General features: G+C 45.3%; 1 protein-coding gene and 1 long non-coding RNA gene across 2 annotated transcripts in view; one reads left to right on the top strand and one right to left on the bottom strand.

The window, feature by feature from the left end:
* DOK6 (docking protein 6) overlaps positions 1-12,492 on the bottom strand; it is a 1,435,463-nt gene that overhangs the window by 477,224 nt on the left and 945,747 nt on the right. The gene's annotated exons all lie outside the window — the stretch shown is intronic.
* LOC146831557 (uncharacterized) overlaps positions 8,945-12,492 on the top strand; it is a 39,673-nt gene continuing 36,125 nt past the window's right edge. The window contains exon 1 of the long non-coding RNA XR_014961311.1: positions 8,945-9,216. This is a non-coding gene — a long non-coding RNA (uncharacterized LOC146831557). The remainder of the gene's footprint in view (positions 9,217-12,492) is intronic.

Below are 12,492 nucleotides of genomic sequence, written 5' to 3'. Positions count from 1 at the left end.
CTAAGTTATACCATCTTAAAGACCTGAAACGTTGGCTACCATTCCAATTGAATCAATTCAGAGCTTTCTTCACACAGTCTCTGCAGTGCCAAAAACCGGCCGTATGAGTGACACCAGCTGCCATCTATCTCCCATAGTTCCTCTCTGGATTGTCTGATGCACTGTTTAGCATTAAATAGCTCTTTATCTATTGGGGCGGGCATTGTCTGCACTTCATCTTGGTGTATTTCATAAATTCAAAGTCATTCTGCTTTGCTTGTTACATACAGCCATGGGCCCTTCACTCATTCACATGCTCACCCATTCATGTACCGTTCCATCAGTGCACTCAATAGCTCACTAATTCTTTCATTCATAAGGCAGTGCTCTCATTTATCTGTTCATTCATCCAACTACTGAAAATCATTCTCACATTCATCCATTCACACACACAACCACACACAATTTGTGAAGATTTACTACAATTTATGAAGACTTCAATTTATAAGTCAGCTGTTTTGGTTTTGCCAGTGCTTGTTCAGCTTTTCAATTGTTCCCTTTTTTCAAAAAGGTTTTTCTCTCTGGTTATTGTTATGTAATTATGATTTTTTTATAAGTTGAAATGATTTCCCAGTGATATCCATCCTCACTATATTGAACCTTTCTGCACGCAGGAGGTGGGGAAATAACCTATGCCATCTGCATGTTTTTTGTGGAAGAAAGAGCGAGGCTGATTCTTGCAACTACAAGAAAAACACCCAAAAGCATTTTATGCTGAGCTACCCAAAATGATGGCCCCAAAAACAAACAAAACAAGCATTGACATAGCCAATAGGTCTCGCCTTTGGGACCTTATAAGTGTTTAACCATGCAACAGTTAATGTTGTTGCACCAAGGAAATTGTGCTGCATAACTGAATACTTATAAGGTCCCAAAAGCGAGACCTATTGGCTATGCCAATGCTTGTTAATACATGTAATCCACCCCTAAGGAAGGCCCCTGTACACTCAGAGGGCAGGGTGCAGTGTACTTAAAACATTGGACGTTTACTTTTTGGTCTTACATGTCATGATAGTGAAAAACCCTTAAAGCTGTTTTTCACTATTGCAACACCTTAGGATAACATTGAAGTTCCCTTATTACATTTAATAAGCTGTAGCTTCCAGTTGTGAATAGGTAACCAGTTCATGTTTGGTGCCTTTGGAATTCTAATGAAAAATCCTAACTTGTGGTTAAGTCGGATTTTAAATAAAAATTCTCAAAAAGTCCCTTTTATAAAGTTTAAGAAATTGGCAGGTGGGCCCTTATGAAACAGCTGGGTTAGGCTGTTTTTAAAGTACAAATAAACAATTTACCCGAGCTATAATTTTGACTCACACTTTTAAATTCTGGGTCAAGTAAATGAATTCTCTTGTCCCGCGTATTTATTTATGGGAATGTTTTCTCAAATTAATATTTCATATACACTTGAACATATCTTCCAGGTCACATTTTTGCATTGAATAATCGTAAATAAACATTATAAAACTTACAATACTCTGTGCGTACAGAACTCAAGAATCTGAAAAATACTCTCAAAGTGCTTTTACACTAGATATCAGTCTGCTAATGAACATTAATATATGTTATGCAGAGGTTACAATCATTATTATTGTGTCCATAAATGAACCTCTTGCTCTAAATGTCTCTTGGGGGTCAAAATCACTCAATGTAAGTAAGCCTCCCGATATTCAAGGTTGCCTGCTATAAGGTTGTTTAATTCAAGTTTATTGCTCCCCAAGTATATCCGTTGATGCATTTTGAACCCCTTTTTATTTGGGGGTACTTCCCAGGACCCTGGCTTGTAAGGTCTAAGGACTGCTACTCTGCTGTTCTGACCTTCTGCTGCTGCCCTCCTACCCGGGTGAGAAGGATGGACCTACATCTGCTGAACCTAGGGCCACCAGAGTGACTCCAAGGGCAATTTGGCTGGCCTCCTGACTTGAGCCTCAGGGCGAGTAGCAATCCTAGCACCTGAACTCTGCCATCTGGGAGTCTACCCTACCCAGTCCTGGACCCTTGTAAGTGGTCCTAAGGCGCTCTGCCAGCCTCTGTGGATCCAGTGGAACTGATACATCTCTTCTGCTGTACAGCACAACCCTAAGCAGAACCGCTGCATCTCCACTGCTGCATGGATTGGACCCATCCCAAAGACCCGCATCGCCTCCGCAACCTCTTCGGAGCTGCCGCTGAGCAATGCATACTCAGCGCAGGTCTTCACATCTCTCGTGGATGGCAGCCTTGATGGCGATGACGGACTCTATATGGCAGCCTTGCACCTCCATGGAACTACCACATCGCCCTGACTGCGCAACATCCTTAATGCCGTGCTCCATATCTCACGCCCTCATCCACAGCAGTCTTGCTGCACCTCAGAACCATTGGATCGCTTCAGCAGCGTGATGCATCTTCGATACCGATCCTCGCAATGCACCCCAAACCAGGATTTAAGGCACTTTTTTCAGTGGATCTTGCTGGGTCCCTGCAGCCGGCCCACACTCCATCATTGCCGGACTACCCTTATGATTTTGTCCTGTTCCGGTGTGACCATATACCCACAATTGGCGCTTTGATCTTTTGGTGCTATTTTCACAGAAATCATTAAAATTGGATATCTCTGGTTCAACTGATTGGACTTCTAGTGTTTTGGTCTTGCTTTGCTCATTAAAGAAGACTCTATTTTTCTAATTTGGTATGGGATCCTTTTTGTGTGCTGTTTCTTCACTTTATTACTGTGTTGCACAAATACTTTACACATTGCCTTTAAGTTAAGCTGACTCCTCTGAGCCAAGCTACTACACAGGTTTATGTAGGATTGGCTTGTGCCTCACCCTGACAAGGGTTTTGGCCGGTGCTTGACCAGATTCACATCCCAATCAATCAACAACCCAATGTTCTACATGTATGCATATCTGTTTGTGAAATAAAATAATTCAAAATGTGTGTATTTGTTGCATCTGTACTTGTTTCTGTATTTTTGTGCCTTGTTTTGAGATTTGAGTTATAGAAATTACTTAGTCTGGGGTCTCTGGCTCCAAATAGAGATTCAGTGGAGGTGCTCAGAAGTTAAAATGTTAAGAACGTCTGTTCTAGCATATAGACACACAATTTAACACATTGACAGTGTTACTGTTTGCAGCAGCGGCTCCTTCACAATGGCGGAGGAGTGTCTCAGACCCAGTAGCTGAAAACTAAAATGGGAGGGCGGAGGAGTGGAGTGCACTTATATGCATGCATATTTCGGTTTCTCCAACCAAGCTGCATTGCACATCCAGGTAAAGAAATGGCACATACTCCCTGTGCCTGAGAGAGCATTAGACCAGCCCATGCAGGCCAAGCCCCACGCTGCTCTGATGCAGCACAAGTGCATCGCTGGGATTGGATAAGGAGTCTCTGATGGTGTCCCGGGGATTCCTGGGAGCAGGAAGCAGAGGGGTACAAAAGGGGGTGGTGATGGACGGAGCATCAGAACCAATCAAACACTCACACCCAGTCAACAGATTTGGGTTTGATCCATCACCGTTCTTTAGCCCACTCTGCCACCCCAGTTCAGACATGGCCATATGCAAATCAGTCTGACCCTGTGCCTCATGGGAACAGTCCAGCCCGAACTGCCAAGCCATGTCTTCCCTGGACCGGAAACAAGCTTCCTAGGACCGGTTTCTGGCATTTCAACCGTCTTCAGCCAGGCTTGCTTGAATCCAGTGGCAAAGTGAGCAAGGGACTCACGTCTGAGCATACCCTGCCAACTTATGGCGAACAAAGCGGTACAAAAGGGGGTGGTGATGGACGGAGCATCAGAACCAATCAAACACTCACACCCAGTCAACAGATCTGGGTTTGATCCATCACCGTTCTTTAGCCCACTCTGCCACCCCAGTTCAGACATGGCCATATGCAAATCAGTCTGACCCTGTGCCTCATGGGAACAGTCCAGCCCGAACTGCCAAGCCATGTCTTCCCTGGACCGGAAACAAGCTTCCTAGGACCGGTTTCTGGCATTTCAACCGTCTTCAGCCAGGCTTGCTTGAATCCAGTGGCAAAGTGAGCAAGGGACTCACGTCTGAGCAGGAAGCAGAGGAGCACCAAGACGGAGGTGGCTGTCAGCATCAGGGGTAAATTGGAGTGGCATAATGTGTAATAGCGTACACTGGAGTGGGGTACAGTGGAATAGCGTACAATAGACTAGCATACAATGAAATAGCATACAGTGGAGTAGCATACAGTGGAGCAGCATACAGTGGAGTGGCATACAGTGTAGTGCCGTAGAGTGGAGTGGGGTACCGTGGAGTTGCGTACAGTGGAATAGCGTACAGTGGAGTGAGCTAGCATAGAATGAATGAATGATGAGATTTGTAAAGTACATGGCTAATCCGAGGGGATTCCCGGCGTTAGTGGGGAAAAGAAAAACCCTACAGTACACACCAGCATGTACCCAACTTACTGTCCCTCTGGGAAGAGGCAGGATTTCACTTTCCTACGGAATGCAGTCTCAAGAGTAATCAGATGCAAATCACATGGAAGTGCATTCCAGGCTTTAGCTTTCATGAAGGCTTTGCTTCTCCTGAGGACCCGTTAGAAGTGAGGAATCAATAGGAGGGAGGAAGAGGAAGAACAAAATGTTCAAGAGGGATGATACTGTACAAATATCTTTGCAAGATAATCCGGACAAGCTAAATACATTGCCCTATGCACCAAGACCAGGGCTTTAAATAATACCCGTTTCCTGATGGGCAGTCAATGGAGAGCCTTCAAAGCAAATGTGGTGGATCAATGCCTAGTAAGATGAAGAATCCTGCCCACCACATTTTGGACCACCAGTAGGCGGCTCACCAATGCCTTCACAGCTCCTAAATAGAGAGTGTACATGTAGTCAAGACGTTAAGTGATCAATGTGTAAACCATCACTCTCCTCACTTCCAGAGGAAGGAGGGAATGGAATTTTTTCAGGGTGCGGGGCATGGAAAAGCATTGGTCCTCCACTGCCGAAATCTACGGACACATACAAAGAGCAGTCAAACTTCACTCCACAATTATTTTACCACAACCGTAGGAGGGAGCGGGGGCAGCAGCGTGGGGGGCTAAATATCTTCCCACCAATTAGAATCAAATAGCGTAGAAATGAGTGGCATGGAATGTCATTTCATACAGTGGAAAAGTGTACAGTGGAGTGGCGTAGAGTGGAGTGGGATAAAGTGGAGTGATTTAAAGGGGATTGGTCTGCAGTGGAGTGGCGTAGAGTGGAATAGCATAGAGTGGAGAGTTGCAGGGTGGAGTGGTGGAGTGGTGTACAGTAGAATAGTATACAGTGGAGTGGCAAGAGTGGATTTGCACGCAGTGGAATAGCATTGAGTGGAGTAGCATAGGGTGGGGTAGCGTAGAGTGGAGTGGCGTAGACTGGAGTGACATAGAGTGGAGTAGAATAGAATAGAGTTGAGTGGCGTAGAGTGGAGTGGGGTACAGTGAAGTGGAGTAGAGTACAAAGGAATAACGTATTGGAGTTGTGCTGCAGTGTACCACAGTAAGTTGCAGGTATACCACAGTACATGTGGATGAGAAGTCAGTGTGAAATTGGCTAATGGCTGTGTTTATTTAAAGGAAAAAAGGCAGCCATGTAGTTTTTTGCACATTTGTGCTGTGTTCTGCATTTCGTTGCGCTCTGGGTTAGGGGCTTAAATATAACTAAGTGGTAGGTTTTATTGTTGTTCACAAACTATTACCACTTTACTTAAGTGGTAAAAGGTAGAGACATGTATTTATCATTTTCTTATAATTTTCCACCAGTTTAGGGAGCACTGTGCATTTTTTACTCCGTAGACCTTTTTCTGCATATTGAAATATGTTAAAAATATAAAATGTAGAGTAATACAGTTTGTAAAATAGAGTGTATTACACTGTATTTTAAAAAATGTCAGTTTTTTTTGAGGGGCTGTGGTACACCCGAGGTAGTACTGCGGTACTCTGTACAGTTTAGAAAATATATATATATATACAAACTCAAAATTATTTTTCCCTCCCTATTAGCCAAATCTGAAGGCCTAACACAGAACATAGCCAAAGTGAACCTAAAAACAACATGGCTGCCTTTACCTTTTGTAACGCCAATCATTAGCCTGTAGCCAGTCATATAATGACTTGTCATCGCTATGCACCACAGTACTTCAGTGAAATACTTTGAAATACTGCAAAACTTGCAAAGTACAGAATCTACTGATATCACTGAGCTAAAATACCTTATAACATAAAAACACTTATCCTACTTACCTGTAGTACACAAAAGGATCATCTGCGCATCATAATGTGTAATCCTGCCAAATTTAATTAAAATCCATCCAGCTGTTTTCGTGCTACGCTTGAGTACAAAGTTTACGGGGAAATCATTGGTGCACAAATGCATTTTTGGACCTTCCTTTTTACTTTGTTTCCCTTGATGAATCTCCATGAAACAATTTTATTCTGCCAATGTAGACAAAGGAATAGGCTGGCAAAGTTTTGTTGAGATTCAATACAAAAGTGAAAATTTATTAATGGTTAAACATCAGAGGAAGTCCTATCTCTGATAACCATAATTATAACTAAAGAGTGGTTACCGCCACTCTGTAATCTATTACTAACCCCTCTGCATATTACCTATTTGCTCTTCTAGTTTGTTATTTAGGTAGTTCAGCCAGTTTTTACCCTTATCGTATAATTAGCATTAGTGTTATATTGCCCATTTGCTCACATTACAATATTGCATTACAGTTAGGCCTCTTCAATAACCTGGCAAACAAGGTTGCCATTATGATTTGTCTTGTCTACGTCTTGTTGTTCTAGTAAGTAGATTTGTAGTGGACCCCAAATATCTCGAGGTCTGGAGGTGGGGTTTGTAAAGGTGCATAGAGTTCAGAATTTTCTTTTCAGGATGTGAGGTTCTTCAACCATATTTTGTATAATTTTTTTATTTTTAGATTGAGAAATCTACATCTTATTCTCTTGAAAAAAATTAAAACCAGATCAATGCACATACAAACTGCAAACAACAAAAAAAAACAGGCAATTATATAAGTTCATCCATGCATAAGTATACATGTAATTAATTAATCTAACAGTTACATTTATTTGGTTGTTCCATTCTATTATTCCATTCTATTAGGGGACCTTAAATTCGTTCCCCCGTCTTGCAAGCCCCTTTTCCCTTACGTTGATATAAACATACTCTGTTGGAACTGGCCCTTTTTTCAGGATTATATCAGAACTTTTTGCCTTCCCCCTGTATTTTTTCTGACCTGTTTTTTGTTGGTTTTATGCCTCTGGGCACTTTACCACTGCAGATCAGTGCTAAAGTGCATGTGATCTCTCCTGTAACCTTGGTAAGATTGGCCTACACCTGTTTGCATATTTAATTTACCTGTCAGTCCCTTGTACAGTTATATCCTATATCCACAGGGCCTGTAAATTATATGCTACTAGTGGGCCTGCAGCGCTGCTTGTGCCATCCACAGAAGTAGCCTTTCAAACCTGTCTGAGGCCTCTAGCACTGCAGGGCTTGTGTGTGCAGTTTACTGCCACATTTGCGTGGCATTAATGTGTTTGCAAAGTCTGAAACTCCCCTTTTACAACATATAGGTCAGCCCTATGGTAGGCCATAGGTAGCCCTATGGGCAGGGTGCTGTGTAGGTACAAGGTAGGACATGTGCCTTTGTTGTGTGGCATGTCCTGATAGTGACAAACAGCCTATTTGGTTCCCCACTGCCGTGAGGCTGCTCCTCTCATAGGTTTGCATAGGGAATTCCCTGATATGTGTTTCAGTGCTAATTTCTGATATGAATGGGGTAGCATGGCCATTTTTGGTATGTTTGGAATAGTAGTGAGAAATCCTGCTTATTGGAGAAAGCGGATTTGCTATTACTATTTGAGAAATGCCACTTTTAGAAGTAGGAATTTCTGTGTGCTTTTCAACGTCTGGTTTAGACTGACAGGAACTGGGAATGTGCATTCACTCTAGACAGTCACAAGAGAGAGTTGAGGTGTGTCTTGCCTTTTCTGGGTGACTCACAGTTGGGCTGAAGATGTCAGGTCTGAATTTAGAGTGATGGGTGGAGTTTCACTAGCACCTGAATAAGGCTGTGCCTGCCTTTCACAAAGCTTTCTCTGCTCCCCTGTAGTGTGTCTCGAGCCAGGGCTGGGGATTTGGGATTGAATGGGGGTGTGGTGCACTTCTAAAAGTTGTTTGAAGCGCCCCCAGAACAAAGACTTTGTGGGTATAAATACAGGGGCTGTGACCACTATGATTTTAAACACTGCATGGATTTGTAACAAAACTCTGCTGTCTCTACAAACTGCACATTGCCAAGAGAAGCTGTTGCGCTGCCGGGAAGAATCCCCTTGGGATTTGATTACTCTGTAGTGCTGAACTGCTGCCTGTTGGTCTGAAGAAAGGACTGCCACTTTGCTCTGAGGACCCTTGTGCTGGCCTGCCTGTCTGCACCCTGTTGGTATGACCCCAGTGCTCTCCAAGGAGTGCTGCTTATGCCCCTTCTCCTTGCCAGCAGAGTGCAGGGTGAGCTCTGTATTGTAGCCTTTCCAAAGAGCGTGTGGAGTGCTGGATTTCTAGCAAAGGCTTGAAAATTAACAAGCACGTGTTCAGCACTTTGAATTCTGTTGCCTTAGGTGTGGGCTCACTCTGCAATAAAACAAGAAAAGAGTGCTTTTGATTGCCCTGCAGTGCGTGCAAGGCTGCACTTTCCTCTTGATGTCTGAGCAATGGGAGAGGAGAGTTGGAGTGGAAGAGCTCTACCTTTCTCAGTCGTGTTCCTGCATGTTCTTGTTTATCTGCAGCCGGAGCTATGCTACTTGGCCCTGGGCTGCCAAGTATCATGACAAACAAGCACTGAGGAATCCCAGTCCAGGAGTTTCCCTGCATTGCTACGGCAATGCTGACGCCAGAGGGAGGCGGGGAACAACTGCAGGAGGAAGCCGGAGCCTTGCGGGCTCCCACCAGCCACACCCAGAAGGAACCGGAGCCTCGCGGGCTCCAGTCTGCTGTCTCCCGCCTGGGGAGGAATCAGAGCCTCGCGGGGTCCCACCGGCTGCCTCAGGCTGCACCCACTGGGAAGAGCAGCGTCTCCCACCACAGATACCTGGAGAGGGCTCCAAACATGGCCGTAGTGCTTCATCAGGGGCATGGTGCTTCAGCTGCATTGCTTTGTCTGAGAGGTATGGCGGGGTCCACATGGCCAACTCAGCCCCTCGTGCTTGTAGAGTGGGGCTGAGCTTTACGGCATGGCAGCTGCACTGCACATTCGTTGGCAGATGCTTTGTGATTATTTTGTGTGCAGGGGACCAAGGGTGGTCCTCCCATCTACAGGGGCCATACGTGTATACCTTGACATCCCATGAGGCATACGTTGGGGGCATTTTACTTCCGGTATTTCAGTACGCGGGGGCAGGACCAGTTCTCCCTGCACTGTTGCCTACATTGGTGTCTCCTCCCCCCTTTCTGGGAAGGATGTAGCTTGAGGCATTGAATATCATGTTACTGAGGTCCTGACTAGGAACTTGGTGTCTCATGAGTCACTGGGACAACTGCATTTCTATAGTAGGAGCGCAGCTGCTACTGTGCTCTACCAGGGGCCAAATTGACTGCCTTACATGCTCTGAAATCATCACAGGTGGTGTTCCGAGTCTTTCATTTTCAGGATGTGTATGTTTGCACTGCATTGGTGATTCAGGTGTTTTTACTGTATAATCTGTTTCAGCTCATGCCGTTATATTATGATATATGTTGTTTTGCATTGCAGTATCAGGATAACGTTTATTTCAGGAAGTTGCATTGATGTGCATATTGATGGTGTAGGGTGTTGTTTTTCATGATGCTTCATGACAGGTGCACTCATAAGTATTTACTTTACCCACTACTTGTAATGGTATGCCAATTACCTGGTTGGCAAAGTGATTTATGATCTATGTGATGTTATGACAATTGCCTGGCTGGCACAGTGATTTATGATCTATTTGCTGTCATGACAATCACCAGGTTTGCAAAGTAATTTATATGATTGTGGTCTAATGTGTTTTTTGTATAATACAAAGGATATTTTTATATAACCTTGTGTGGAGTCTCTTTTTGTGGTGTGCCTAGTATTATTATTATTATTATTATTATTTATTTTTTGTAGAGCGCATAGTCACCAAGAGGTATCCCAGCGCTAGGAACCCTAATTCTACAGTTCGGCGGACCCGGGGCAGAGCAAAGGAGGGGGGGGAGGTGGGGGGGGGGGGGGAAGCAAAGGCTCCGAATAATGGGAGGACTTAAGGTTTTAGGGAAAGAGATGAGTCTTTAGCTGCTTCCTGAAGGGCAGGTATTGTGATTCGAGTCGCAGGTAGCGGGGGAGCGAGTTCCAGAGGCGTGCAGCTTGGACCGAGAAACGTCTTCCTCCTGATCGGGCTTTCTTGAATCTGGGGGTGTTGATGAGGTTTTCTGAGTCTGAACGGAGGGGTCTTGTAGTTTTATAGCGGGTGATGAATTTGCTAAGAATAGGGGGGCCTTGATTTTGTAGTGATTTATGGACTAGGCATAGGGCCTTGAATTTGACTCGCTCCCTTATGGGGAGCCAATGAAGAAGTTTGAGAGCAGGTTTAGCAGAGGTTCTGGCAGGGGTATTTGTGATAATCCGGGCAGCGGTGTTCTGGATTCTCTGAAGCTTGTTGAGGGTCGCTTCCGGAGCGCCCAGATAGATCACGTTGCTGTAATCAAGTCTCGATACTATTAGGCCTTGGATTAGCAGTTTTTGGGAGTTGAAGGGTAGGAGGGGCAGGACTTTCCTCAGAGATTTCAGGAGACCAAAGCAGGTCCCGGCTACCTTCTTTGCCTGTATAGTGAATGAGAGGTCAGTGTCAATCCACACGCCCAGACTTTTTACCTCTGTTTTTGGGTCAGGGGGAGGGCCCAGACAAGCTGGCCAGATGTTCGGGGAGAGTGAGATTCCTTTCGGGCCAAGAAGAAGAACCTCAGTTTTCGTCCCATTTAGCTTTAGGGCTGACCTATTCATCCAGCGGTGGACCTGCGTGAGGCAGTTGTATAGGTCAGCTGAGTGTTGTCTGGGGTGGGACAGAGACACCACTAGTTGCGTGTCGTCAGCATAGCTGATAACGCGCACTCCGAATGGGGTGATGACCTCCTCCAATGTGGACATATAGATATTAAATAATGTGGGACTCAGAGAGGAGCCCTGAGGCACACCACATTGGAGGGGCATTTCGGAGGAGCGGGCGTTCTTCTCCCAGATCTGGTAGGTCCGTTGGGCCAAGAAGGATGAAAGCCAGGACAGGGCTGTGCCTTCCACACCAACTCTTTTGAGTCTTTTGATGAGGAGTTGGTGGTTCACGGTGTCGAACGCCGCACTTAGGTCGAGGAGGATCACTGCCACTGATCCTCCCCCATCCAATAGCGCTCTGGCCTCCTCCACCGCTGCCAGGAGGGCGATGTCAGTGCCCTGCCCTGGTCGGAAGCCCGTCTGGGAACTTTTTAGCTTGTTGTTGGCCTCCAGAAACTGCGAGAGTTTCCTATTGACCAGTTTTTCAGCGATTTTGCTTACTCCTGGGAGTAAGGAAATAGGCCTGTAATTAGCCAGATTTTCAGGGTCGAGGGATGGTTTCTTCAATAGGGCTTTTACGACGGCCGTCTTCCAACTCAGGGGTACAACTCCTTGTTGGAGTGAGGTATTGATCAGATGAGTGAGAGGGGGGTAATTGTGGGGGCAACCTCCTTGAGGATTCGGAGTGGAGCAGGGTCCCTAGGGGATCCGCTCTTCATAGATTTAAGCGTGTTTCGTACTACTTCTGTTGTAACTTGGCCCCACGAGGAGAGACAAGTAGGTGGTGTAAGGCAGGGGAGAACGTTTTCTTCACACGGACTCGCAGGGGGAATTGAATCCAGAATTGTTTGGATTTTCTCGTGAAAGAAATTAGCCAGTTGTTGGCATTTCTCCTGATCGGCTTTAGGATCGGAAGGGTATCCCGGTCTCTGTTCTGGGGTTTTTATAAGCTCTTTAAGGATAACATATGATTCCTTGCTAGAGCATCCCGCTTTCTCTATTCTCTCCTGGAAGAACGCGCTTTTAGTTTTTCGGATAGCGATTTTATAGGATAGAAGAGAAGTAGAGTAGATGTTTTTGTTAATTTCCGATTTGTCTCTTCTCCAGGAGCGTTCTGTTCTCTTGCACTCCTGGCGCAGAGCTCTGAGCTCTGGGGTGTACCATAGAGCAGAAGATAGTCTTTTAGGATGTTTGAGGGTCGCAGTTTTTGGGAGCAGAGTATCTAAGGATGAGGTGATCCACTCATTAAACTGCTTGTCAGCCATGGTAGGGTCGGAGGAGAACTCGGGGATGGAGTCTGTAAGGGTGGCGGCCCATTCTTCAGGTGACAGTTTGCGCCATCGTCGGTCAGTTACCTGGATTTTAGAGGTTAGGGGATTCGGAGTGGGAATTTCCC

Source organism: Triturus cristatus, chromosome 5_1 (assembly GCF_964204655.1).
Source record: "Triturus cristatus chromosome 5_1, aTriCri1.1, whole genome shotgun sequence".
NCBI classification, from domain to species: Eukaryota; Metazoa; Chordata; class Amphibia; order Caudata; family Salamandridae; genus Triturus; species Triturus cristatus.
This window is presented reverse-complemented; position numbering and strand designations above follow the sequence as displayed.